Below are 27,500 nucleotides of genomic sequence, written 5' to 3'. Positions count from 1 at the left end.
AGACTGACCTTCATATTTGAGCAAAACAGCACTCTCGTGTGTTGATACTGGAGTGGCCAATTACAACCCTTTTTTTCAAAAGCTATTCAAGAGAAGTCAGATTGTTCTCAAACCGTCTGCTGCCTGTGAACACACTGTAGTTATGGTTCCACAACAGTGGATTTAACTGTTCTTTTTGAATAATTTGTAAGCAAAAGGCTGTATTAAGATATCATTTTTTCCTATAACTCTCTGTCTCTTTTCATCACCAAACTATAGCGGTTCAAAAGACGACATAGGAGAGTCAAGAGACAGTAAGTCCATGGACATGACATCAAAGTTCCAGACAATAAACGAATCAAACCGGCATTTTTTGTTTGTTTGTTTGTTTGTTTGCTTAACGCCCAGTCCACCACGAACGGTGATATCAGGGCAGTGCTGCTTTGACATATAGCGTGCGCCACACACAAGACAGAAGTCGCAGCACAGGCTTCGTGTCTCACCCAGTCACATTATTCTGACACCGGACCAACCAGTCCTAGCACTAACCCCATAATGCCAGACGCCAGGCGGAGCAGCCACTAGATTGCCAATTTTAAAGTCTTAGGTATGACGCCTTACCACTAGGCCACCGTGCCGGTCCCATCAAACCGGCATTCCAGACAATCAAAATGCTAACAAATTAAAACAACCAAAGCACCAAACAATGCACATAGCCAAAGCACCCAAAAAATCCCAGACAATCGTCCCTGAAGAAAAGTAGATAAATGGTTTGTAAAAATTCCGGCCAAAAGACACAAGACTCCATGACAGATCCATACATCCCGCTGTAAATACAAAAAACACAGAGGGCGAGAGATATTGATTTCGGCCCAAGACATAGATCTCTTTACCCCCCATCTCCAATCCCCACTGATAAATGATAACATCGCTGGCCCGTAAGAGCCAGACTTCTTGTCGGCAGGCGACTACTCAGACGTCGCATCTATAAAGTGCGATCGGGCACAAAAAATGAAACGACTTTGACGGTGTCAGGAATATACCAAATGTGACAAAGCAATCGAGTTTACGGTGACAGGACAGGGTTTGAAAGATATTCAAATTGACAGAGTCTTCAAAGTTCTGATTTTAGTTATTAGCAGGAAAAGGCATCCAATCGGGCAATGTCTTTGCGCCGGTGAGCTCGGAGCAAAGATGTCACGAAGAGAGTCTGCTTGTTGTCTGTCAAACCCTCTATCAACAATGTACCAATGCGAACCACTACAGTGGAAAAGGGAAGAACTCTTTCTGAGAAAGTTTACTTCTTTAAGAGAAGCTGTCGGAGAGCTCGAAGAATCCCACTAGAGCGTGAGATTCCCTTGGGTGGGAAGGAGCAGCCGCCTTTTGGGAGCGGTTACCAAGTGTGCGAAGCTGAGTGTTGATGATAACCATTTAATTAGCGAGACCTCACCACAAACACCAGATAAACATGACACATCGGTTTGTTTTGAATTGCACGTTTTTAACCCAAGAATTTGTTTTTGAAATCGTGCATATTTATCACAAATTATATCTAGACACTGAAGACGGATTTTCCGACGACATTACGGCCACAACTTTGCGTTTTTCTCTGCGCTCTATTCAAACGTGTGGACAATTTATCATGGATACGAAATATGAGTTGCTTGACACTTGATCAATGTACCAACGAAAAGCAATTAGTGAAATAATCAAAACGCTAAGCGTAGAATTGATTCAGCAAACATTTCACCGACATAATGATTAATACAAAATGTCTCGCCAATCAAGTTACAATGTTACTGTATTGTCTGCTCCTCTTTACAAAAGGTGAGCAAATGTGTGAGTGATGGAGGTAAATTTCTCTCAACCTTTGCCACCTCACCCCCACCTCTTCTTTTTCTTCTTCTTCTTCTTCGTTCATGAGCTTAGACTCCCACGTTCACTCATGTTTTGAGCACGAGTGGATTTTTACGTGTATGACCGTTTTTACCCCGCCATTCAGGCTGCATACGCCGATTTTGGGAGAGGCGCATGCTGGGTATTTTTGTGTTTCTATAACCCACCGAACTCCGACATGGATTACAGGATCTTTTCCGTGCGCACTTGGTCTTGTGCTTGCGTGTACACACGAAGGGGGTTAAGTCACTAGCAGGTCTGCACATAAGTTGACCTGGGAGATCGGAAAAATCTCCACTCTTAACCCACCAGGCGGCAGCGACCGGGATTCGAACTCACGACCTCCCGATTAGGAGGCCGACGTCTTACCACCACGCCACTGCGCCCGTCTCACCCCCACCAACCTCTGGTTTCTACATGGACCAATGGCCACAAGCACAATACGCTATCCAACTGTCAGAGGGAAACAGTCTTGAAAAAGTAATATAAAGAATTTCCGAACGAAACGAACCAAATGTCAGACTGGCGCCTTCATTTAGTCCATATCATATCGATGCAAAAACTAAGTACATGCTACAATAAAATGTCGATGTGTTCCCCTGTCTTTACCTTGACAAAGTTGAACATCTATAAATCATGCTTTGTGTGTCACGGAATCCAATCAAGCTAATTAAAATTAACTGGACAAGTATTGTATCCGATCATTTTAATATGGTTATTTAGATTGTTTTGTTTTGGGCCTGCATATCCCAATACAACATAATTACGCTCTGCTTTTCCCCATTCAAACCAAAAATAAGAAGCAATCGAGATGTATAAATTGCCTGTAACCAGAAACTGATAATCACAAGCACACACAACAAATTGTCTGAGTCTTTTCCCTTGAGTTTAAGTTTCAATTCTTTCTTTGCTTTTTTACATACAAAGTTGGATAAAGTCGAGCAAAATGTTGCCAAACACGAAGGCCATGACAGTGCAAAAAGTTATGATACACCAATTGTCTTACTTTTTTGATTTGTTTTGTAAAGAAGAACTCCGCAGACATACGACTTCCTTTCTCGATCTGACCACACTAACAAAAGTCAGAAGAAAAACATCTACATTTCTGTCATGTTCTTTCTTTCTTTCTTTCTTTATTTGGTGTTTAACGTCGTTTTCAACCACGAAGGTTATATCGCGACGGGGAAAGGGGGGAGATGGGATAGTGCCACTTGTCAATTGTTTCTTGTTCACAAAAGCACTAATCAAAAATTTGCTCCAGGGGCTTGCAACGTAGTACAATGTATTACCTTACTGGGAGAATGCAAGTTTCCAGTACAAAGGACTTAACATTTCTTACATACTGCTTGACTAAAATCTTTACAAAAATTGACTATATTCTATACAAGAAACACTTAACAAGAGTAAAAAGAGAAACAGAATCCGTTAGTCGCCTCTTACGACATGCTGCGGAGCATCGGGTAAATTCTTCCCCCTAACCCGCGGGGTTTTTTCTGTCATGAATCAAAGAAGTACACTCAGATTGTAGGACAATAAGTGTGACTTTCATGTTTCGGCTTATTTTACCCCGCACACCGTGTATATAACTACCTTCCCCTTTAGTTCATGCAGCTGTAAATTCCAATGAAACAGTTTTTCGTTCTTGATTCCCCCTCTCTCTCCCTCTCCCTCTCCCTCCCCTCTCTCTCTCTCTCTCTCTCTCTCTCTCTCTTTCTCTCTCTCTCTCTCTCTTTCTCTCTCTCTCCCTATATTAGGGCGAGGGCTGGATGTAAAAAACCAATATTCTTGCTTATCTATTACCCTCGATCGATAATAAAGATTTTGTCTTGTCTTGTCTTGTCTTGTCTTGTCTCGCTCTCTCTCGCTCTCTCTCTCTCTTTCTCTCTCTCTCTCTCTCTCGCTCTCTCTCTCACTCTCTATCTCTCTCTCATTCTCTCTCTCGCTCTCTCTCTCTCTCTCTCTCTCTCTCTCTCTCTCTCTCTCTCTCTCTCTCTCTCTCTCTCTCTCCCCCCCCCCCCCATCCCGTCCTCCCTCACTGTCGTCTTCGAGGCAGTGCAGAATGGTGATTATCGATCACTGTTCCTCTTATTCGCACACTGACATGCTGCACAACTTCAAACATTTGTTTCGCTCTCCCAACACAAGCTAAGCGCAATCAGGCGACATCAGAATTTTCGCCATGAACGACAAGAGGGCAAAAAAGTCGCGAACGGACAACGTCTGGCAACTTTTTACTCTACCATTCATTATGCTACAATAAGATGTCGATGTGTTCCCCTGTCTTTACCTTGACAAAGTTGAACAAAGTTGAAAAAGAAAAACGCATTGTCCACGGGAGCTTGAAGTCGATCGAAGTACCCTGCTCCTTTATGCTTCCTGTAGTATTACTATATATCAGTAAGGAAAAGGATACTATGATCGACCGGCGATTCGATACAAGCTCCTGTGGCCATGTCCAGAAACTGCAATGGCCTGCTGTCTAACCTCTTGTTAAAAAGAATCAGCCGTGCGCAGTACAGCCAATTTTCACACAGACGCTGTCTGGATTTCCGTCTGCATTGATGGTGAGAAAGGAGAACACAAGCATTGCCCGTAGGCGACGTCATCTCCTCCGCTTGAGTGGTGTTACTCTAATTTTGCTGCTTATGATGCGCGGCTAATTGTGTATTGTAAAGAATACAAACGAAAATAAGAACCGAACTGACTGCGCATCTAAGAAATGACGGAAATGTAACTGGCATCGGATCATACAAACCAGTTGGTATTTTGTTTGAACAGTCTCTTACTGACACAGTACAACGCAATCGCAGTGTTTTTCACTTTGTCAGACTGGATTGCGTCATGTCACTGAGTAACCGGTCCCTGAGAGTCAGGTTTGGTACTTGTACAGAAATGCTGGTCTTGAGAATGGCTCGGCCATCATATCACTGTCTGTACGTGTTCAGTTGCAAGTGCTTTACGTGTTCAGTTCAGTGGAACAAATGTTAGAAGAGTCCTTCTGATGAGAAGAGTCCTTCTAATGTGATAAAATCCCAAATCAGTAAAACACACACACACACACACACACACAAACACACACATACACACACACACACACACACACACACACACACACACACACACACACACACACACACACACACACACACACACACACTGGGAAGTAACCGTAATGCACCCACAAAAACAACATTTGAAACGGAAAAAACAAGCATGCTCACATGAAAATCCACCCACGCCTCAGACTATTTAAAGATACCCCCTCGATGCAGTTAAATGTGGCTGCACAAAAATCGAACGAGCAAATACGTTGTTTACAGGAAACGCCGCACACGCCCGCAGTCTTCTTCGCGCATGTATACGGAAAGGGACAAAAAATCCCTCTCAAAGAGAAACGACTGGGGATTTGTGAACATTATGATACAGAATAGCTTGTCTCACTGAGAGTTGACGTGCAGGGTTTAAGACGAAGATGTACGATTGTAATAGCTCTCTTTTTCTCTCTCTCCTTCTCTCTCTAACACACACACACACACACACACACACACACACACACACACACACACACACACACACGCACACACACACACAACACACACACACACACACCTACACACACACACACAAACCCCACACACACACATGTACATACACACACACAAACACACTTACACACACACATATACACTAACCCCCCCTCCACACACACACACACACACACGCACACACACACACAAACACACACTCATACCCCTCCCACCCACCTACACACAACCACCACCACCACCTCCACCACCACACCCACAGCGGAAGACCCACATCACTGTGCATGGGCCAAGACAAGTCGATCACATGCCAATCGTCACGTCCACAGGCAGTCATTCTGTCACGATCAACAGGGCAGACCGGTTGGTCGTGGGGGTGGGGATGTGAAAAGTTCATCATGAGAGACCTCAGGGGCGATGAAGGGAAGGGCCAGCAGACATGTGATCCAACCCCCCTCATGGCAGCACTGTCTGAGATCTGTTGTTATATAATATACTAAGTAGACATGAACTGTTCCTTGAAGTACGCCTAGCAATTGTGCAATTCTTTCTTTATTTATTTGGTGTTTAACGTCGTTTTCAACCATTCAAGGTTATATCGCGACGGGGAAAGGGGGGAGATGGGATAGGGGAAAGGGGGGAGATGGGATAGACTTGTTAAATGTTTCTTGTTCACAAAAGCACCAATCAAAAAATTGCTCCAGGGGCTTGCAACGTAGTACAATATATGACCTTACTGGGAGAATGCAAGTTTCCAGTACAAAGGGCTTAACATTTCTTACATACTGCTTGACTAAAATCTTTACAAACATTGACTATATTCTATACAAGAAACACTTAACAAGGGTAAAAGGAGAAACAGAACCGTTAGTCGCCTCTTACGACATGCTGGGTAGCATCGGGTAAATTCTTTCTCGTCCCAACCAATATGGGACTCCCCCTAACCCGCGGGGGGTATTGTGCAATTGCACAAGACGAGAAGAAGTAGATCGAAGTAGTTAACATCGTAAGGTTGGAACAATCTCGTGTAACTTATAACGAAAGAAGAATAAAAACAAAACAATTCTTGAACATTAGCAGTCTATATTTTTTTTCGATTTTTAGAACGAAGAAGAACATCATTGTCAGGAACGAAGAAGACGAAGAACCAGGGATGTGGTTTTGGCGTTGGCAGTCAACGAAACGCCAAAACCGACTTCTTTCAACATCGCGGAAACGTTAAGGGCAGAATATATCTGCGCAGTTTCAGCGGCACAGACGACGCACTGCATATTATTGATGCTGCGATGGGGATTATGACGAGTACTTTGCCTGCTTTCCTTTCACGCAACGTGAAACGGGCTGGGATAATCTGCAGTGCGTCGTCTGTCCTGCTGAAGTTACATAGGTCTTGCCAGGCCTTACCGTCATTTACGCAGCATGAACTAACTTTTTAACGCTAGGGGGAAGGTAACGCCAAGGACTTTCATGGCCTTCACGGCGAAATTGTCCGAGAAATAAAATCCAAGCAACTTCCCTGAAAACAACAACAAACAGATTAACTTGACAACCACACCACCACAAAAATAACCAATCAGCAGAATCCCAAGAACACAAAAACAAATCACCCCACGCAAAGACTACAAATAACCAACACATACAATCCCGGCGATTATTTAGCCTTGAAGCTATTAAAACACCAATCTTGTAATGAGTCTGATTCGACAAGTCCGCCAAATGATTTTCTTTTTCTTTTTCTTTTTCTTTTTTAAAACAACACAGCCCACGCAGAGACAAATAACAAAACAACACATTATACAATCCGACCATGTGGCCTTGTAACTGTTGAAACGTTACTCTTCAGGTGGTGTTGAATAGACAAGCCAGCCAAATGGATTTTTCGCAGGCAACTTTGCCTCATTCATACGCACGCGTCTGCGCGGTATTCGAGCGTTACAAATAATTATAAAGGCAGAGTTACAAATCTGACAGCTCCCTCGATATCTCCTCCAGGGTGGTCGCTAATATAATAGCAGGCCAAGTTAGATCAATAGCAATTGTGACGCCTTTTCGTTCGGCATTAATCGAATCAGCGAATTCTATACTGTAGGGGTTCATTAGTTAAGACGGAATTATTGGCAAATGACTGACACGTTTTGTTGCGGAATAATTAAGATAGGAATCGAGACATGGTGGGTTGTGTCTATAAAAACACCTTCGGGGAAATGTGCTGCTTCATTAGATGTTCAGAACTGATAAGATAACGTTCGCTCGACTTGTTTTCTGACAGACAAAAGACTAACCGACAACATAATCATTGTCCATATTGCGCGCATCGACGGACACACAGACACGTACACACGCACACGCCGTCGTTTTTCACTGTGTCGACCAAGGTATTTGATTCGATCGATAGAAAGGTTTAGAGGAGAGTGTGTGCACGCGCCCGTCAGTGTGTGTGTGTGTGTGTGTGTGTGTGTGTGTGTGTGTGTGTGTGTGTCAGTGTGTGTGTGTGTGTGTGTGTCTGTGTGTTTGTGTCTGTGTGAGTGTGTGTGTCTGTGTGTGTCTGTGTGTGTCTGTGTGTGTGTGTGTGTCTGTGTGTGTCTGTGTGTGTGTCTGTGTGTGTCTGTGTTTATGGTTATAAGCTCTTCTCTCTGCACACACACACACACACACACACACACACACACGCACACACACACACACACACACACACACACACACACACACACACACACACACACTGCAAGGATAACATGTGTTTAACAAGTTCAAAATGTCATATAAAACAGCAGTTTCTTTAGCTACTACCATTCGCTCGCAATCAAAGAGCGCTGTGGGAGAGCAAAAGGCAGCCATCCAGAGATCACCGACATCTATAACTGTCTCACAAACAGCGCTTCCATTTCCCTATTCAAGGGCTACACGAAATGCTTAAAGGTGCATTTATTCTCCTGTTAGCGATCATGTTCATCATCAAAGATCTTCTCAAGCATTTTTTTTGTGGACAGGACAAGAGCGTCCTTCAACTAATACAACTAATACAACTAATACAAATGCTAAATATCAACAGCTGGCTGATTCCTTGGCAGAACGGACATTTTAGTTGAATTAATTTTGCAGGTTGACGTAGGTATCACTTACGCAATGTTTTTATGTGTAAAAAGAAGAAGGCCAAGGAGAAACTTGCTTCATGGCAAAAACGACAACGTCATTTCTGATTCTTCCTTTAAACTTTCAAGTAGGGACGATTTCGTTACTGCATGATGTATCACGTTTGTAAGAAAAAGAAAAAGAACAAATAAACAAATGAGCAAACAAGCAAACTAGCAAACAGAATTCAAATAAACGGTCATTTTCATTATTACAGACTTTTCGTCGCTAACCAGAGATCTGTTCACACATACCAACAAAGAACACCAAAACTGAGAGCGCCAAACCTGGAAAAGCACCAAAGCTGAAGGAAAGGAAACAAGTCGCGTAAGGCGAAAATACAATATTTAGTCAAGTAGCTGCCATTTTTCAGCAAGACCGTATACTCGTAGCATCGTCAGTCCACCGCTCATGGCAAAGGCAGTGAAATTGACAAGAAGAGCGGGGTAGTAGTTGCGCTAAGAAGGATAGCACGCTTTTCTGTACCTCTCTTTGTTTTAACTTTCTGAGCGTGTTTTTAATCCAAACATATCATATCTATATGTTTTTGGAATCAGGAACCGACAAGGAATAAGATGAAAGTGTTTTTAAATTGATTTGGACAATTTAATTTTGATAATAATTTTTATATATTTAATTTTCAGAGCTTGTTTTTAATCCGAATATAACATATTTATATGTTTTTGGAATCACCAAATGATGGAGAATAAGATAAACGTAAATTTGGATCGTTTTATAAATTTTTATTTTTTTTTACAATTTTCAGATTCTTAATGACCAAAGTCATTAAATAATTTTTAAGCCACCAAGCTGAAATGCAATACCGAACCCCGGGCTTCGTCGAAGATTACTTGACCAAAATTTCAACCAATTTGGTTGAAAAATGAGGGCGTGACAGTGCCGCCTCAACTTTCACGAAAAGCCGGATATGACGTCATCAAAGACATTTATCCAAAAAATGAAAAAAACGTTCGGGGATTTCATACCCAGGAACTCTCATGTCAAATTTCATAAAGATCGGTCCAGTAGTTTAGTCTGAATCGCTCTACACACACACACACACACACAGACACACACACGCACACACGCACATACACCACGACCCTCGTTTCGATTCCCCCTCGATGTTAAAATATTTAGTCAAAACTTGACTAAATATAAAAACCACGCACAACCAACTGTTTTCGGGCTACCAGTCAGAAATCACGCTGTTCATTAAAAAACCGCAAACGTACAAAACGAAGCGACGACGTCGAAGACATAAAGCTTTCACCTGTACCATAAATCTTTCAAACGGCCCAAATCGACTTACTGCTTGCGCAACTAGTAGTTCGAGGACCCCCTTAACCCTTTCCCTTCCCCCCTTTTTCCCCAATGGAAAGAAAACAGCGCAGCGGTGAATACTACAGTTTCATTACGTCTTTTTCTGGTGATCTCTGCTAGAAGAGAACTTGGGTATTTCAATCACCGAAACACTGGGAGACTGCATTAGTTGTCTTTTTTTCTTCTTGGAAAATGTCCAAAAATTGTTGTATGTCCTCTGTCATTCTCAAAGGCACATACAGATCGTTCGCTTTCGTAATCTTCAGGAGATCTGCATTCGTTGTACCAACGAGGTCATGAAAAGATCGAGAAACATTTCCCCCTCGTTGCCAGCAGATGGTTTTGTACTCTACATTTCAACAAATAATTTGATTTCAATTCCCACAGTCGCATTTTTTGGGTAAGAAAGCGTATTGGATTTGTACCAAAGAGTTCATGAAAATCACATGAAGCATTCATCTTCGGGACTAAAAGATGGTTTTACCCTCCAGAGTTCAGCACTAAATTCGATTTCAATTTTCCCTCAGTCGCATTTTTGGGTCTAAAAAACTGTTAAACATTTGTGTTTGTTTGTATCGCAGAAAAATGTATTAAAGCAGATCAACGGATTTATTCTCACTTGAAGAAAAGACAGTTGCCGTTTTCTACATCCCAAAAAGATGTGAGGTATCATAATTCTTGGCAGTGAAAACAAGGGGTTTGCGTTTCCTTCCTGAAGGAAATGTCAAGGTAATTATTTTAAATGAGCCAAATGGTCGTAAAAAAACTCCACTACGACTTTCCGACCTTGACATTGTAGTGGGGGTCAAGTGGGCGTCGGCATCATTGTCCAATCAGAAATTTTGATGCGCTTCCGCTTCCTGTCCCGCCCAGTCTGCGCAAAAGAAATGGCGCAAAACTGTTTGCGCGGAAAAAGGTGATGAAAAAAAGAACACAACCTGGTTTGATAACCAAATGATTGCGATCTTGCATTCTAGCATCATTTAATGTGGAACAACGACACATCTGATAAACAAATAGCCAGTTTGTTACCAACATGAGAAACTAGGGTTTAGAATCGATGCGGTAAACCCGGACGTATACGTAAATCCGGAGAAGCTATCGAAGTAGGTGACATGTCGTTTCACTCCGAGTGTGCCAGCACCGGCCCTCTTCTCGCCAAACCCCCACTAGGCAGGGAAAGTGGTTCGACCTTGCATGAATGCAGGGCAAGTTCGAGTTTGCTAGCTAAAATTGCTGCTAGTGCTTGCCTTGTCTAGATCTGGAACTTTTTCAATTGGATTTTTTCTCTCTATTATACTGGAATAAGTGGGTGCTTTTCTAGATCTAAGCATCGACAGAATAGACTTGACCCACAAGTCAGCAGCGAATGTGATAAACGGGTTATCTCCCCTGAAAAGCGAAGCAAGCTTCGAAGATGGCGACGATGGAAAAGAGAAGAACTGTGAGCGAACTGCGAAAGGTGTGTGTGGGTGTGTGTGTGTGATGTGTGTCAGTGTGTGTGTATATGCGCGTGCTGTGTGTGATGTGTGTCAGTGTGTGTGTATGCGCGTGCTGTGTGTGTGTGTGGCTGTGCTTGCGTGAGCTTGTGTGTGTGTGTGAGAGAGAGAGAGCGATAGTGAGAGTAGGGTATGGTTGTTGGTGAAAGTTGAGTTGGACGCTGGGGTTGGGCGGGTGTGTGTGTCAGAGAGGGTTGTGTGTGTGTGTGGGGGGGGTGGACTGCGAGTGTGTGTTTATTTGTGTGTGTGAGGGTTGTGTGTGTGTGGGGGGGGGGGGGGTTGACCGCGTGTGTGGGTTTATTTGTGTGTGTGAGGGTTGTGTGTGTGTGTGTGTGTGTGTGTGACTGCGTGTGTGTGGTTATTTGTGTGTGGTGTGTGTGTGCCTTTCGCCTTGTATTGAGGAAATTAAACTGCGTTTGCGTATTATGTGTGTGTTTGCAAGCGTCCGTGTATGTTAGGCATATCTCAGTAGGTGTGTGTATGTGCGCGTACGTGCAATGTGTGTGCGTGCGCGCGTGTGTTTGTGTATGTATGTATGTATGTGTGTGTGTGTGTGTGTGTGTGTGTGTGTGTGTGTGTGTGTGTGTGTGTGTGTGAGAGAGAGAGAGAGAGAGAGAGAGAGAGAGAGAGAGAGAGAGCGATAGTGAGAGTAGGGTATGGTTGTTGGTGAAAGTTGAGTTGGACGCTGGGGTTGGGCGGGTGTGTGTGTCAGAGAGGGTTGTGTGTATGTGTGGGGGGGGGGGGGGCTGGACTGCGTGTGTGTGTTTATTTGTGTGTGTGAGGGTTGTGTGTGGGGGGGGGGGTTGACCGCGTGTGTGGGTTTATTTGTGTGTGTGAGGGTTGTGTGTGTGTGTGTGTGTGTGTGTGGGACTGCGTGTGTGTGTTTATTTGTGTGTGGTGTGTGTGTGCCTTTCGCCTTGTATTGAGGAAATTAAACTGCGTTTGCGTATTATGTGTGTGTTTGCAAGCGTGCGTGTATGTTAGGCATATCTCAGTAGGTGTACGTGTGTGTATGTGCGCGTACGTGCAATGTGTGTGCGTGCGCGCGTGTGTTTGTGTATGTATGTATGTATGTGTGTGTGTGTGTGTGTGTGTGTGTGTGTGTGTGTGTGTGTGTGTGTGTGTGTGTGTGTGTGAGAGATAAACAAACTATCAAGAACAAAACAAAACTGAACAAACGAAATGTTTTCCCCCCAACTCTGATTATTGCTTGTTTCGGAGACGACTGTGATTTTGACTTTTTGAGTAAGCCTACACGAACACACAAGCTCAATACAGCCGGCAACAAGTTCGCCGGTCGGGGCAGTGAAATACTATTTCAAATAGATCTATTTCACTAAGAATGTCAATGGATATAGGGCAACATACTTGTTTTTTAAATCAGTGATTGATTAGATCGTCATATTTTTGTGACACTGAGACCAAACCATCAAAAAATTAGCAATAGGCCTTGAATCAAAGTCGTGCGAGATCTGACCTTGCTGCAAATGTACGTGTACGACTTGATTGTGTTGACGTTCAACTGGTAAGCTGGGCGATTGCAGGCTTTTAAGTTTTATCCAGCGAAGGCAGCGATCTAGATGGTACAGATGCTTTCCCGGTTTCACAAATGGGATGAATTTCACGCCAACACAGCGTTCAGGATACCTATCATCCGTTTTACATTGTCCCCAAGCACAGCGCTTGTTAGCAGCATTTGTGTGTGTTTGCTTCCTAAAACAAGGGAAGTAACTCCCAGAGTCTCGATATGTGGATATGGTTAATTAGATAATGATGTTCCTTGCATTGCATTCTCCTAAATCTGTTATTCTAACCAGTTTGTTTAAGAATATAATTGTTCGTTTTTTGTTGATAAGCTTACAAGATTTTTTCTTTTTTAAGTAAGTGGTTTCACACGTACAACATGAGACCCACATGCACTAGACAATGGAAGTTGAGGTCCTCGTTCAATACCACAAATGCCAGTATTATACTTCAGACTCCTTTTGGAGGAATGTTTGGGTGTTGAACTTGAAGTGGCAGATTGTTTGCACAGGTATGTACGTTCGTACGTGCACGCATGTATGCAGGCATTTGTTTGTCAAGCAGGAACATGCAACATTTTGTTGACCGTATGTGAGTGCGTGTGTAATAAAACCAACGACAAACAATACAAAAAGCTCCAGCTCTGCTTCTTCACCAGTCACAGACGCATTGCGTTGTTCAGCTTTCCAGAAATATATTAACTCGGTCAGAACCGGCTTCATGAATATTTTATTTCAGGAAAAAGTCAATCGAATCTACACAAAAAAAGGTTATTGCGTTGTTCTGTCTTTGAGACTGTACCACGTAATATTGAGCTTCTAGAAGAAACATGTCTGTGGCATAGTTTGACCCAACAGATAGAGAAGTCAACAGAGGTATTCTGCCGTCAGCAGCTTTATTGCTGTTTTGAATTTGATCTTGCATAATTTTATTACATAATTTTGCAACACACAAAGAAATCGTAATTGAATATTTTACGCAAAATTGAATAATTCGCAAACATGTTTGTATGAACAAATATTATTTTAAGAAAATATGAGTGTGAGGATGGACGTATTTTGAGTGAAGTAGCAGAAATTCTTTTTAAGTTCTTTAGCTACATGCACACGTTCTGTTAATTACGTTCTTAGCAGGGAGATCCAGATTAATAATACTGCTGTGACAGGTTGTGGTTTCCATACACACTTTGAATACAGGAAAACAAAAACAAAAACACAGTTAAAAAAAAATGTGCACATAGGATTAAAATATTAAAGTGTACAGAATAAAAGCAACATATGTACAAAAACAAATCTCGTGGTTCTCTTGTCAAACCCACTGTAGTAAGCACAGAATAGGAGAGAAGATTTTGGAGAAGGTGGCTTTACCTACTGAAGTAAATGATCAAGAGGATTCTAAGCATCCAGTGCTAAAGCTCTCAAATCACAAGACATACACACTTGTTGTGGCTATCCGAACTGTTGATTTAAAAAAAAACATACCTACAAATTGAAAACATCTATTACAAAATTATATATATTGTATGGATCTGTCTTTGTAAAATATACTGTACAGAAAATTTTAAATAATCTGCACAAATCTCGTGGTTCTCTTGTCAAGTAGTAGGCACAGAAAAAAACCCTGTGTTTTGTCTTGTAAATAATACTTTACTAAATGTGTACAGTATTCTAAAAAAAAAAAATTCTTCCTTTTTATCATATCAATTGCCTCCCTTGAATTTTATTTGTAAAATAATTCTGAGAAAAAAAGCTTTCTACTTAAAAGCAGTGCAATCAAGAAAATGGGTACAACCTGTGTGTATACCTTTATTCCTTATTCTTTTTATTTAATTGAGGATGTCACTACGCAGTTTTACTGATTTAAAAAAAAATTCGCTTCAAATTATCTCCCTTGAACAAACACTTCTTTTTACAATTAAATTTTGTTTACACGAAGAGGTAGTTTTAAGGGTATATATACAAAAAAAACAATATTGCAACCTTAGATGTATTTACATTTGGACTAATTCCATTAAAAAAAAATTCAAACTATAAATGATAAATCAAAATAAAACAGATTTTGGGGCTGTACACAAGCTAATAGGATTAAACACGAAAGTCGTACCCAAGAATCGTCAAATACTTTTGCTAACAGCTATACTTAAACATAAGAAAATATGATCTGCATCTCTTGTTATGAAGATGATGGCACTGGTCCACCGAAGTGCATGCCATATATGCTTTACTGTGCGCTCTCCCTCTCAATGGTCTTTCTCTGGCTGACTCGATTCTGAGGAGATAAAAGAAAACACATTCAGTACAAGCTGTAAAAAATAACAACAAAACTAGTATTACTTAAAGTAGCTGCTGGTTTCTGAGTATTTGATTGAAGGCCCAATCCGACTTGTAAGAAGTTTGCCCGACTGTCGCAGATTTGGTCAGGTATGGAGTAAAATCATGCCTCAATTTGGTAACATACAAACTGCAATATTCTAAGGCTGTGAGTGTGAGAATACATCGATGCCACTTTTTAAAAACTTTCTTTTTGTGTGTGCGCATGTTTTAGTGCCAAAAATGAAGAGGCCGAGTGCTCTCTCTGCAAAACTTGTGTGAAGCTTCAGAGCTCTATCAATGGTTTGAAAGAAAAAACATACTTTTCCATTTTTGACGTTCTTGTTCCCTTCCCTGTGAAATTTACTGTCCGTAGGTTACCGGATTTTGTTAATGTCCGTGAAAACCTTAACTATTCATTGCTGAGTGCCTAGTGATAGCTATCCCCCCAACGACCTAGCACTGCTGAATCCTGATTCTTCCCATTGTTTGATTCTGTAATGAAATTGTGTAGTTGGTAGTTATGTGAGCTTCTTCTTGGAGGGGTGGGGGGGGGGGGGGGGGGGGTGCTGGTTGGTTGGGTTTTTGGGGGTTATTAAACCATCAGATTAAAAAGTAAGACTTCATTGTAATGTGCAGATATTTGTTCAGGTGCCCACCATTTTCTATGTGAAAACATGTTGCTAACTAACATGAACCCAACCATAAAACGTGATGTAGGTGAGTAGCCCATCTAGAAAAAAGAACCTGTTCTAATTCGGAATTAGAACAGGTTCGTTTTTCTAGATGGGCTACTCACCTACATCACGTTTCATGGTTGGGTTCATGTTAGTTAGCAACATGTTTTCAAATTCTCATCAGGCAATCACGGCTGACACTAAACACAGAACAGGTGGGAGAGACATAATTCAATTTACTCACCTTCCTTGCATTGTGAGACTGGCCATATGAATCTGCTGAAGTAGTTCCTGCACATATTTAATCAAATATTCATCTTAATAACGTGTTAATATCGCTTGTTCTAGCAAATCAGACTTGACAGTTTTCTGATGGCTTGCACAATTTAAGAGCTTGCCTGTCCCCAATCATTACAATAAGAAACAACATCTAGTATGCAAGTATTTTCAGGGTATGAAGGTTTTAATATAATGTCGGTTCTTCTGGGGGCATGGAGAAACACCTTACACAAAGTAGAACATACACAACAAATTTCAAACAATTGAGGTCACACCATAGTTTTACTCACAAACAAACAACAGCAATACAATAAACAGTCTGCAAACGCCTACATGTTGTCTACACTAGGTATAAAGAAACAAAGAAGCACATGAAGACGGGCTTTGTCAAGTAGACCATTATAGCGAATGAGCAACAGCTGATGATCCAGACCACCAAATTGACATGATTTCCCCTTATTCAGTTTGTGATTGTAGTCATATTGACGATGCATGACTTCAATTTTTCAAAGTAAGTCTCTTGGTGCGTTTACGGATACATTCATTGTCACAATTACGACATGCTAATGTCTAACCTGGGTAAACTTCAATTCATGACGTAAACTTCAATTCATGACTTTTTTCAAACTGGCATAGAAATTATGAGCATACCAGAATTATTTTCCTGTTAGACTGTCTTCTTCTTTTTCTTCTTCTGCGTTTGATATTCAATTCATGGCTGTCATATCGTCAGGTCAGTGGCTGCCATGAAGTCAGCAGTCTTCAGTGTCGGACTGTCAAATTAGATGATATTGTAAAGAAAGTAAGTAACATCTCATGATATTCTAACTTCAATTACATCACCTGTCTCACAGTCTGCCTCTTTAAAAATTAATGAATAATTTCAGTAACATAATTTTTGGGTAAAAAATAAAAAGGTATGAGAAATAATCCTTACCTTTTGTGTAATAACCCTCACCACCAATTGTTTTATTTCATTTCCATTTTAACAGATTTAGCACCTCTCCGAAAGCCAGAAATACACTTTAAATCCCACGCCCCCCCCCCCCCTCGGCCCCCCCTACATAAACTAATTAAATAACTAATTAAGGAAAAACATCCTTACATCATAAAAAGTCAGAACCACCAAAACCACCCCCCCCCCCCCCACCCATCCAATAAAACCTGAATACAAAAACACTTCAAAATAAAAAATGAAAACATTTAATTCCACTTACAAAATATAAAAGTTGTTATGCTTTATTTTCATTATCTGTTTACAAACACATAAATTGCTGTGCAAATCTTTTTAAAAACATCAATGCCTGAGACACCAGTAACCTGTTTATATTGTTGACCTTGTAGCTTTTCAGTTTAAGAGGCTGTTCTGGAATCTGCACTAAAGTCAAACATAACCATGAATACCGTTGGAAAAATATTACATCACCAAGACCGAAAACATAACACCAACCGACACTCCTCACCCTTATTTCACCCACTATGCCAACCCAAAGACTGGAAAATAATAATCAAATACAGAATGAACAAAAATGCTTGATTTCATTTCTTCAATGATAAGTTAAAAATCTTCATTCTTCATAATAATGTTATTGGCATAATGTGTAATTGCCACAATTTACAGAGTTTGATTAAAAAAAATGATGCGATAAAAATCAAAGTGAAAACATTTGTTTTTATACTGATACCTTATTTACCTTGTGGCTTGTGTGCCTCAGGTTTAGGAGCGGCTCAAACGTCCTCTGCTCCTCAGTCTGCAAGAAATTAAGCGATGGCCTGAAGGAGAATAGAAAAAGATCCTTTGTCAGCACCCTGTGTATGTGTGTGGGTGGGTGTGTTAGATAAATAGGCGGGGGGGGGGGGGGGGGGAGGTGCAATAGCTACCACGCCTAATGCAGTCTGCAAAACAAGTGCAACACTTCTACAGAGCTTTTATGATACAAAGCTTCAAATAAGAAACACATTACAATCAAATGAAAGCTGAGCCTGTCATTGCAAAATAAGGAATATACAACAATCCAGTGGCATGTAAAATATTGTTCCTTCAGAAAGATGGCTCTGACAGCAGAAACAATTTAACTTGAAGTTTGAGTCCAAAATTATTTCTCTACATTAGTGAACGTACTTGCAGTAATACCCCTCACACATGAACTATTCACAGACTGAATAACAGTGTGTTCCCAATGTTGCTTCCGTGTATCGGTTAGATCCATCTCGGTTAGATCCATCTGCAGAGTACGGATTGTCATCCGTTTAATATTAAAAAGGAAAAACAATCAGAACTTGTCATCAGTGATCAACCTACCTTGCAAGAGTGGGGTGAAACACTCACTTCCTGCCAACATGTCTGCAAAAAAAAGAGGAAACAATACCAATGGAAGCTTAAAATGGTTCTTTTGTTCAATATGTGTACACGTGCTTCATTTCTGGGGTGAAAGTGTAAAATATATTGATGGATTGATAGAACAATATTGCCTCAAGTTCACCGCACCAAAAAATACTTATCAATCAACATTGTCATCACTCGATCAGCTATTCCATCTCTTTCATAAGTGTGTGTGTGATGGTGTGAGCGTGTGTGTGTTTGTGTACGTGTGTGTGTGTTTGTGAACAAGCGTTGAAAAACGTATGTTTACCTTGCTCTAGATCTACCGACTTTCGTAGGCGGAGACTTCTCTGCCGTGACAGCGGCTTCGTTTCCCTGGCAGAATTCAACATCTTGTACAGATCTGCTGGTGATTTTCATTTCCTCCGCTTCTAGAGTCACTTGATCCACAGATTTAACGAACATTGAATGTTCTTTTAGTTCTTGTGACGGAAGTAAAATCAAGGAATTAAGTGGGCATTCCTGAGCCCTCTGCTGGCTTCATGTCCACAAAGTAAATCGCACAAACTTGCAAGGTTTGGGGGGTAGTTTATTACTTTGAAGAAGAACAGCTAGTCGTCGCTGCCCGTTCAGCATTCTTCGCGCGACTTTTGTTTTGCAGAGGAAGGCATATATGCAGTTTTTTTCCTGATGAGTGTTGCCAGGGTGCACAAACTGAGAAAGCATTCCCGATTTTCCACAATTTTCTACTTCTTTACAGTCTTTTGCACAACATGATTTATAACTGCCGGTGTACGTCTAATTCATGATGCCAACCAGCTGGGTCAAAAGTTACGTTCCAGAAAATACTCGTTGAACTAAGTTCCAAACGAATGTCAAGGCCAGTTCTTGACTGGTTTTGAACTGAAGTTGGGCTCCAAATGAAAATAAACACTTCCTCCAGCTGCGCGACCCATTGATAACAACAGTTGGAACTGGTAGGAAGATGAACAGGTCTTGCGAACTGGCTACACACTGTTACGGTTCAAGTTTAAGTTCAAAGTAAACACTCAACTGAGGTTGCAGGTAATGGCGGACTTGACTTCCTTCATAACCAAATATCACTCTTCTGACAAAAAAAACGCAAATGCTATGTTAAACCGGAAAATACGTAAACCGGAAAAGGAAGCGCATCAAAACCAAAATGGCAGCCCCCATGAAATCCGAAAGGTCACGGAAAAAAGTCGTGAATACTGTAGGATCTTAATAATAGTATATTATTATTACTGTAGGACCTTCATCAGTTTACGAAGGCGGATCACAACAACTGCATACACTATGCGCAGCATTCATTTCTGGACATAAATCCGAAAAGTAGTGAGTGCTCATGGTTCACATTATGTGCGTGCGACAGTGAGTGCGTGTGTATATGCGAGTCTACATGATCCGTGTGTGGAGCCAACTTTGACAAGTCAAGTCAAGTCAAGTCAAATTTTATTTCTAGAAACCCCATGGGGGTACATGAAAAAAAAAAATTATTAAAAAATACAAAAATACAAAGAAATACAAGAACATATAAAGAGAGGAATGCAGGTTGTTCAATCAATGTATACACATAAACTCGTTCCGTTGAAAAAAAATAAAATATAAAATAACTTGTTTTACAATGTGGAAATCAAATCTCCAAAATAATCGTTCTCAGTCAATGCGTAACATTTATATGTGGGAATAAAGAACCCTACAATCAGCTGTTTAAATCGTTATTTTTATTATTTTATTTTTATTTTTTCCCTATCAACACCTGTTTAAAAATTCTTTTGAAATACCTTTTATCAAGTGAATTAAATTTAACAATATTTTTTTTAATTGTTGTTGAAAATAAAAGTTGAAATTTTATTACATTTGGATTTTTGGGATACTTGAGTGGGATAATTTTTTTTCTTAATTCTTCTTCTTGTCGTTCGCTGTTAGATCGTCAGTCCGGACTGCAGGGCGAAACGTGCTGTCCTCTCCAAGTCCTCTTTGGGACCGTATAGCTTCTTTTGTAGCGCTGTCTCCTCTGGCCAGGTGGTGTCCCTCAGAGCACTGTGGTATGGACAAGCCTGCAGGATTTGCTCTGCTGTCTGATTCTTGCCACACGGACATAGGGGGTAGGGAACTAGCTTCAGCTTTCGTTAAAGAAGCTGCAGTTAAACACATAGTGGAATTCGTCCCCAATATCGCCATTATTGCACTTTGTACACACTCTTTCCTTCTGTATTATATTTATAAATCTTCCTGTCTGAATTGGCAGCTTGTGGTTTAGCGTTCTAAAGCGCAAAAATGTTATTCCCAAATTGTGTGGAAGTACTCTTAGATAATTTTCGAACATTATAAACATTGTAAAGCCGATAATTATAAAACATCTCACTGGAATTTAAATCGGAAAACCACATCTGTACATATTGGTCTTTCAAACATTGTAAAGTTTTTAGTTTGAACCAATGGCTAGAACAACTCAGCTTCCACTGGTTTATCCACATTCCACTTAGGCCAAGGTTATTCCACGTTGTTTCTATACAATTCAAATATGGTGATTTATAAATATTTTCTACATACTGGCGATACAAAAAACGGTATACTATACTGAAAAACTTAAAGTTGCAATTAACATTCAACAGCTTAAACCAAAAATTTAACATTCTATTTATCGCCTGAATTTCCAGTGGGTACATTCCAGTTTCACCATAGACCATTTTGCTGGGAGTTGACTTACCCAACTTCAAAACAATTTTATAGAATCTTAATTGCAGCTTTGAAGCTAGATTTAGCATACCAGGACACCATACTTCACATCCATACAATAAAATTGGCACAATCATCCTGTCAAACAATTCTAACTGGATATCTAAGGGTAACATTACCTTCTTACATTTTTTCAAAAGGCCAAACATAGCCCTTGAGGCTATTACATACAAACATTTTTGGGCTACATTAAACTTATTATCATAATTCATATTATATACAATCCTAAATACCGATAGCCAAAAACCACTTCTAATTTCTGACCCGCACAAACGAATGTGGGAATATTTCGTATTTTCCCTCGAGACTTGACTTGACTTGACTTGACTCGACTAATACTTTTGTTTTTCCTGAATTCAGACGTAAATCCCAATGTTCGCAATATTCAGAAAGAGTATTTAACGAGTTCCCCGGCCTAGTTCCCGGACTTCCTGATCCAATTAGTGTCAGTTCTCTTGTTCCATGACCTTGCAAAGGTTTCAAGAGTTCTTGTTATGGTCAAAATAATAATATTATGTTGGTTTGTGCTGCGTTCCTGTTTATTCCTATTCCTCGGTGTAACAGTTTTTGTAGCCGCCGGCTATTTATAGCCCGGCTATACTTAGGTTTCGCGGTGTTGACTATCTGAAATAAGGTCTCGGCGACGACTGTTGTTGTTAATCTGTTACTTTTGATGCCGACAGCTCTGTCTGTCTGTCTGTCTGTCTGTCTGTCATTCTGTCTCTCTCTCCCCCCCTCTCTCTCTCTCTCTCTCTCTCTCTCTCTCTCTCTCTCTCTCTCGCTCTCTCTCTCGCTCTCTCTCAGTATGGGTTGAAACTGTTAAGCGTGACTTAAGATCGCGGATTAGGTCACAGGTCAACTGTTTGTGCAGAGACGGTATCCATGTCCTACCCCCGTGTCACCACGGGCGGCTATTTTGTCCGTTAAGATCAATGCTTGTTATGTACACTTTCGTGTTTCCATTCTTGACTATTGATATGTTGTTTATGTGCAGTGTGCTTACGTGTTTGTGATTCTGTAAGGAAGTATACATATACTCAAGCTCAGCCCTTTTCTCTGGTCCTGTTCGTACTTTTTTCCCTGTGCTTTCTGATCGTTTTTCTGTCAGTTCGGGAACGCACAAGAAGAAGTTTCCGTGAGGGTGGTTGGAGATCGCTTGCGTAACATTCTGCTTCACGAAAATTGGGTAATTAGAACACAAGGAAAAGCGTTCACAAAAAACAAATAACAACTTTCTCATTATACCACCACGGAGCCGCAACGGTTCGCCTAACATATTCCCCAATTGTTTTTCCTAATGTTGGCTTGGTCGTATAACAGCGACCATTACAGACGATTTACGTTTCGTGCAGAATAGTTATTAATGCTGAGAGGTAAGGGAGTTAGCAAGCCGTCCTTTCGGCAGAATTTACCAGTGTTTGGTCCCAAGTTATTCTTATGGCCTCCGTTATGGCCCGTCGACTGGGCCATATTTTATTACCACGGGACCTTCCACTCCAAGCGACAGCCTTTGCCATAACTGCAGTCTGGGGATATGAAGAATATCTTGTCGTCTGAACTTGAAGCTCAAAGTAAGACTGAAAGAAAATAACGCTGATTTTTTTTCGAGACAGACTGAGCTATTGCCGAACTCTAGGGATATGAGGAAAATCATGTCCTCTGAACTTAAAACTTAAAGTAAGGCTGAAAGAGAAAATAACGCTGATTTTTGCGAGACTGAGCTTAGCTGTAGTCTAGGGATATGAGGAAAATCCGATTCTGTCTGTAGAAAAAAACACCAGGGTTAAAACAATATAAATCTGATTTTTAATGTGCAAAACTGCTTCAGTGCAGTATTGAGATATGAGGCAAACCTGGCTATTGATTAGACGTCAAAATAAGGTTGAAACACTATATCATGCAACACTTATTTTTGCGTGAAAGCTTCAACTATATATATAATGAGCGCAGTCTCTGGATACCCTGTCGAAAATTGTCCGGGTAGCACTGATTTTCGTCGTTTGGTATAATCGGCTACAGCATTAAACATTTTACGAGGACAACTATAACATGAGAAGCAATTGTTGGCGTCCGACATGCAAAGCAATCCAGGGGCGTCAGCACGCGCTTTAATCCCCAACATGTCTGTCTGCTGACGAAACTACACGAGATGGATCTGCAAGCAATTCAGTGGCGTCAACATTGGGGTCTGCATATTCTCGATGCCCCTACAGGTCTTGCTGCTCTAGATACATGAAATAGATCGGCAATTAATCGTTAGCGTCAGAATTGGGAAGCTATCAAGGGGGGGTCTGCATAACCCCTATTCCACTACTTCTCTAGACACAACATACCATGGATCGACAATTTATCGTTGGCGTCAAAATTGGGAATCAATCGATGGTTTTAGCATTGGGAAGTGATCTAGACAATCAGTAAGTCCTCCATACCCTTGACGCTACACGGGATGGTTTGGCAAGCACTCACTGGCGTTAAAATCCGGAAGCTTTCGATGGTATTAGAATGCGACATAGATCGGCAAGCAATCGTTGGCGTGAAAAGTTAGGAATCTATCGATGTTTCTAGAATGCTGAAACAATGAAAGGAGCAAGCATGTCGTCCTTTCCCTACATGACTTGCTGCTATAGTTGCTTCTTTCGATGGATCAGTAAGCAGTCGTTGACGTTAAAATTGGGGAGCAATCGATGGTGTTAGACTGCTGAAGCAATCAAGAGCGCAAGCATGTCTTCCTTTTACCCACACGTCTTGCTGCTTCAGACGCTACTTGCGATGAATTGAAAAGCAATCTTTGGTAAAACAATAAGAAGCTATCGACGATGTTATAATTCTAAAGCAATCAAGCTTGTCAAAATCGGGAAGCTATCGACGGTGTAATAATTCTAAAGCAATCAAGCTTGTCAGAATCGGGAAGCAATCGATGAATTTAGAATTCTGCAGCAATCAAATGCACAAGCATGTAACTTATTGTCATACAGGTCTTGCTCTTCTAGACGCAACACGACACGGATCGGAAAGCATTCGTTGGCGTTCGAGTTGCGAAACAGTCGATGGTTTTATCAATTTGAAGCAATCAAGATTGTAGACAGGTCCTCTATTCCTCTCCAGGTTTTGCTGCTATAGACGCTGCGTAAGATGGATCGGTGAGCAATCGATGTTGATGAGGGGGGGGGGGGGAGGGGGGGTTGTTGTAATCGATGGGCCTCACGCCTATCTTGTGCCAACAAAGACCCCTGCGTTGCTTCTAATGCCATTGATCTCCTTCACTTCTTGAGAGGCTGAGAGATGTCAACCGCACTTGCAAGCGCCTTCTTGTCCTCCTTTCCTCTCTGTCTCTGTCTCTGTCTCTCTCTGTCTCTGTCTCTCTCTCTGTCTCTCTCTGTCTCTGCCTCTCTGTCTCTGTCTCTCTGTCTCTCTCTCTGTCTCTCTCTCTCTCCCTCCATTCTCTCTCTCTCTCGCTCTGTCGCTCGCTCTCTTGCCTTCGCTTGCTGCCTTTGCTCGCTGCCCCCCCCCCCCCCCACCCCCCAGCTTTCTTTCTTTTTTTCCATTTTGTGTGTGCTTTTTGTGTGTTTTTGGCTATTTTTGTGTGTTTTTTAATAAGCCTGAATAAAAAGTATCAATTCAAATTTGAAGAACTGACAAGCGAAAGGATCACTTATCGCGAGGTTTGGCACAATAAAGAAAACAATTACGAACACAGGCCCTTACATTCTGCATGTTGTGGCTGAGAATCGCGCATAACTCATCAGAATTCTCCCAACAGATATATGCTGGAATAAAGCCGCTTCAAGCTAAAGGATGTTCGTTTGTGAACAAAAAAACATTAATCGAGCTAAAAGAGCCAACACTGACAATTTGATCTGCTTTACAATTCAAGGAAAGAAGGTGTGTTTTGTTTAACCCGAGCGAAATATACACAAATGTCGTACTTGAAAGGACATTAAAAACCAACAACCAACCAACCAAACCCAGAAGCTCAACTCTGGGACAACCAAAAAAGAACCAGGCAATGCCAGATATAGTCCCTAAGGGGTAAATGTTCAACTTTAATGCAAGACCATAAGATAGCAGAAAGCGCTTTTCTGAAAACAAAAATAGCCCACACAAGCGTCTGGCGTGCGCGGAGTAAATAAAACCAAAGAACAATATAAACAGGAAAAAAGAAACACACAATGTGAGCAGCATTATATTGACCTCTTTCCCCCGCCGCCCGTTGGGATCGTGGTCATGCGGGTGATTTAGACAGTCCAGAAATATGGGCAAAACAGAAACATTAAGCCTTGGCTTAAGACAGGAATAAAATAATGAGAAGAATCTGAACTTCTGTCTATGGCCATGTAGCTCTTACAATCACCAGCATTGGGCTATAACTTCGCGGAGGTACGTGATTATCCTGCAGAAAAAGCAGTTTAAAAGAGCCTCACTTCTTTCTTTTTATACAAATAAAAGTTTTGGAAAAACGATGCGCAATAATGCCTCTGATGCTGATGACGACGACGTCGACAACAACGACGATTGAGGACAACGCCAATGATGTTATTGACATGACCGCTGCTGCTGATGACATCGACAACAGAAAGTCCCAAAAGTACTACACCAGCAGACTTCTCCACTTCTAGTCGTCTTTGTTCTTCGCTCAGATCCTCTCCGGAAGACGTGCCAAAAAGAAAGGCGACAGCTAGATCCAGCAAAGCTCTCTGATTCCATCGATTTCTCCAAGGACAAAAAACCGCAGTACCCACCATTCAAATGTACCCCTCAAGACTTCCTTCTGCTTTCCCTTTACCATGAAGACCGCAGACACTATTCACAAAGCTGAGCTTTCACTTCGGTGGTTTGGGTCTTGTGTATGTGTGTGCGTGTGTGTGTGTGGAAGGAAGTCTTTTGTGAGTGTGTGTATGAGGAGAGATATAGCCTTTGTGTGGAGGGGGGGTGAGTGTGTGTGTGTGTGTGTGTGTGTGTGTGTGTGTGTGTGTGTATGTGTGTGTGTGTGTGTGTGTGTGTGTGTGTGTGTGTGTGTGTGAGTGTGTGTGTGTGTGTGTGTGTGTGTGTGTGTGTGTGTGTCTGTGTGTGACTGCACACTCATCTATAACTCCATGTCTTCTGGTCTTTGTGCATGTGTGTCCGTGTGTCAATGTCCACGTGCGTGTGCCCGTGCCCGGCAATTTCTCTCAATCTCTATTAGAATCGAGGGTTAAGACGGTGCAAGCTCCACGTATGCGATTTTTCTATTCCAAGCAGCTGTTTTTCTTAAAGCAGCTGGTGCTCCGAATCTTTTGAAATTATTAATTGGTAATTTCGCGCTGGTCGCAAGAACTGTCGGTGCTGAGCAAGCATCGCTGCATTCAGCCATGTTTTTGAATGGCAAAACTTCACGAGTGCCTGAAAAAAACAGTCATCAAACCTGTGGTCGTGTCGACCGGACACTACCGGTATTTTTCCAAAAATGAACATACCGGTTGTGACTGTATCTGTCTCTTCCGAGGAAAAACAAAGCGGTTATTGCTTCTTCTTGTATGCACCATCGTCTAAACCATCAAAGATCCCCCAAAAAACTTGTATATACAATTATAAAACCACTCTTGCAAATTCCATATACCAAGAAAACCACAATAAAGCTCGCCCTGAAACAACTGTCAAGCTGAATTTTGCTGTTTTGAATTCAGGAACACCTTTGGTTTAATAAACATGTCTACATTCTCCGTGTCCAAAGAGCTGCTCGATGGAAGGGCTAAATTTATTTTCATTTTCATATTTGATACTTTTTCACACACAAAACAGCTTTAACGTTGAATTGTTGACAAACCGAAATATTTTATTATAAATACTTTATTATTACCTTTTCTTTCAAAGAAATATTAACTACTTACTTTGTTTGCACTTTTTATACTTTCTACAGTTTAAACTTCCGTGCGATCATGTTTCATGACGGGTATTCCGTCTCCTGGTGTGACTAAGAAGTTCTTCGGCGTTTAGCAAAGCAATATTCCACCAGAAGGCGTAACCCAAGCTTTGCGTTCTGTAAGAGATGGATGGGCCTTCGGGGGTTATAGATTTTTTCAGCCAGCATCCATGATGCCATCAGGCTGCACGGAAGGCGTTTTGTGTCTCTGTGTTATGGGACGTCCCTTTGTGTTTGTGAAGCCATAGTCACATCATGTCCTTAAGACACGCACATGCGCGCATGTATGTACAAACATGCGCATGCACACACACACGGACACACACACACGGACACACACACACACACACAC

At 41.3% G+C, this 27,500-nt stretch overlaps 1 protein-coding gene and 1 long non-coding RNA gene across 3 annotated transcripts in view; both read right to left on the bottom strand.

Annotated features, from left to right (window-relative positions):
• Positions 1 to 27,500, bottom strand: part of LOC138953704 (uncharacterized) — a 165,166-nt gene that overhangs the window by 123,949 nt on the left and 13,717 nt on the right. The gene's annotated exons all lie outside the window — the stretch shown is intronic.
• On the bottom strand, positions 13,611 to 19,713 carry LOC138953700 (uncharacterized). 2 transcript variants are annotated; one of them, XR_011451591.1, is made up of 6 exons: positions 18,797 to 19,713; positions 18,466 to 18,507; positions 17,858 to 17,936; positions 16,815 to 16,936; positions 16,129 to 16,175; positions 13,611 to 15,166 (listed from the first exon to the last, which is right to left on the bottom strand). It is a non-coding gene; the product is annotated as an uncharacterized lncRNA (long non-coding RNA). The 2 variants fall into 2 exon arrangements; XR_011451592.1 differs by having other exon boundaries at positions 17,858 to 17,914; positions 18,466 to 19,713.

Source organism: Littorina saxatilis, linkage group LG17 (genome assembly GCF_037325665.1).
Source record: "Littorina saxatilis isolate snail1 linkage group LG17, US_GU_Lsax_2.0, whole genome shotgun sequence".
Classification (NCBI taxonomy): Eukaryota; Metazoa; Mollusca; class Gastropoda; order Littorinimorpha; family Littorinidae; genus Littorina; species Littorina saxatilis.
This window is presented reverse-complemented; position numbering and strand designations above follow the sequence as displayed.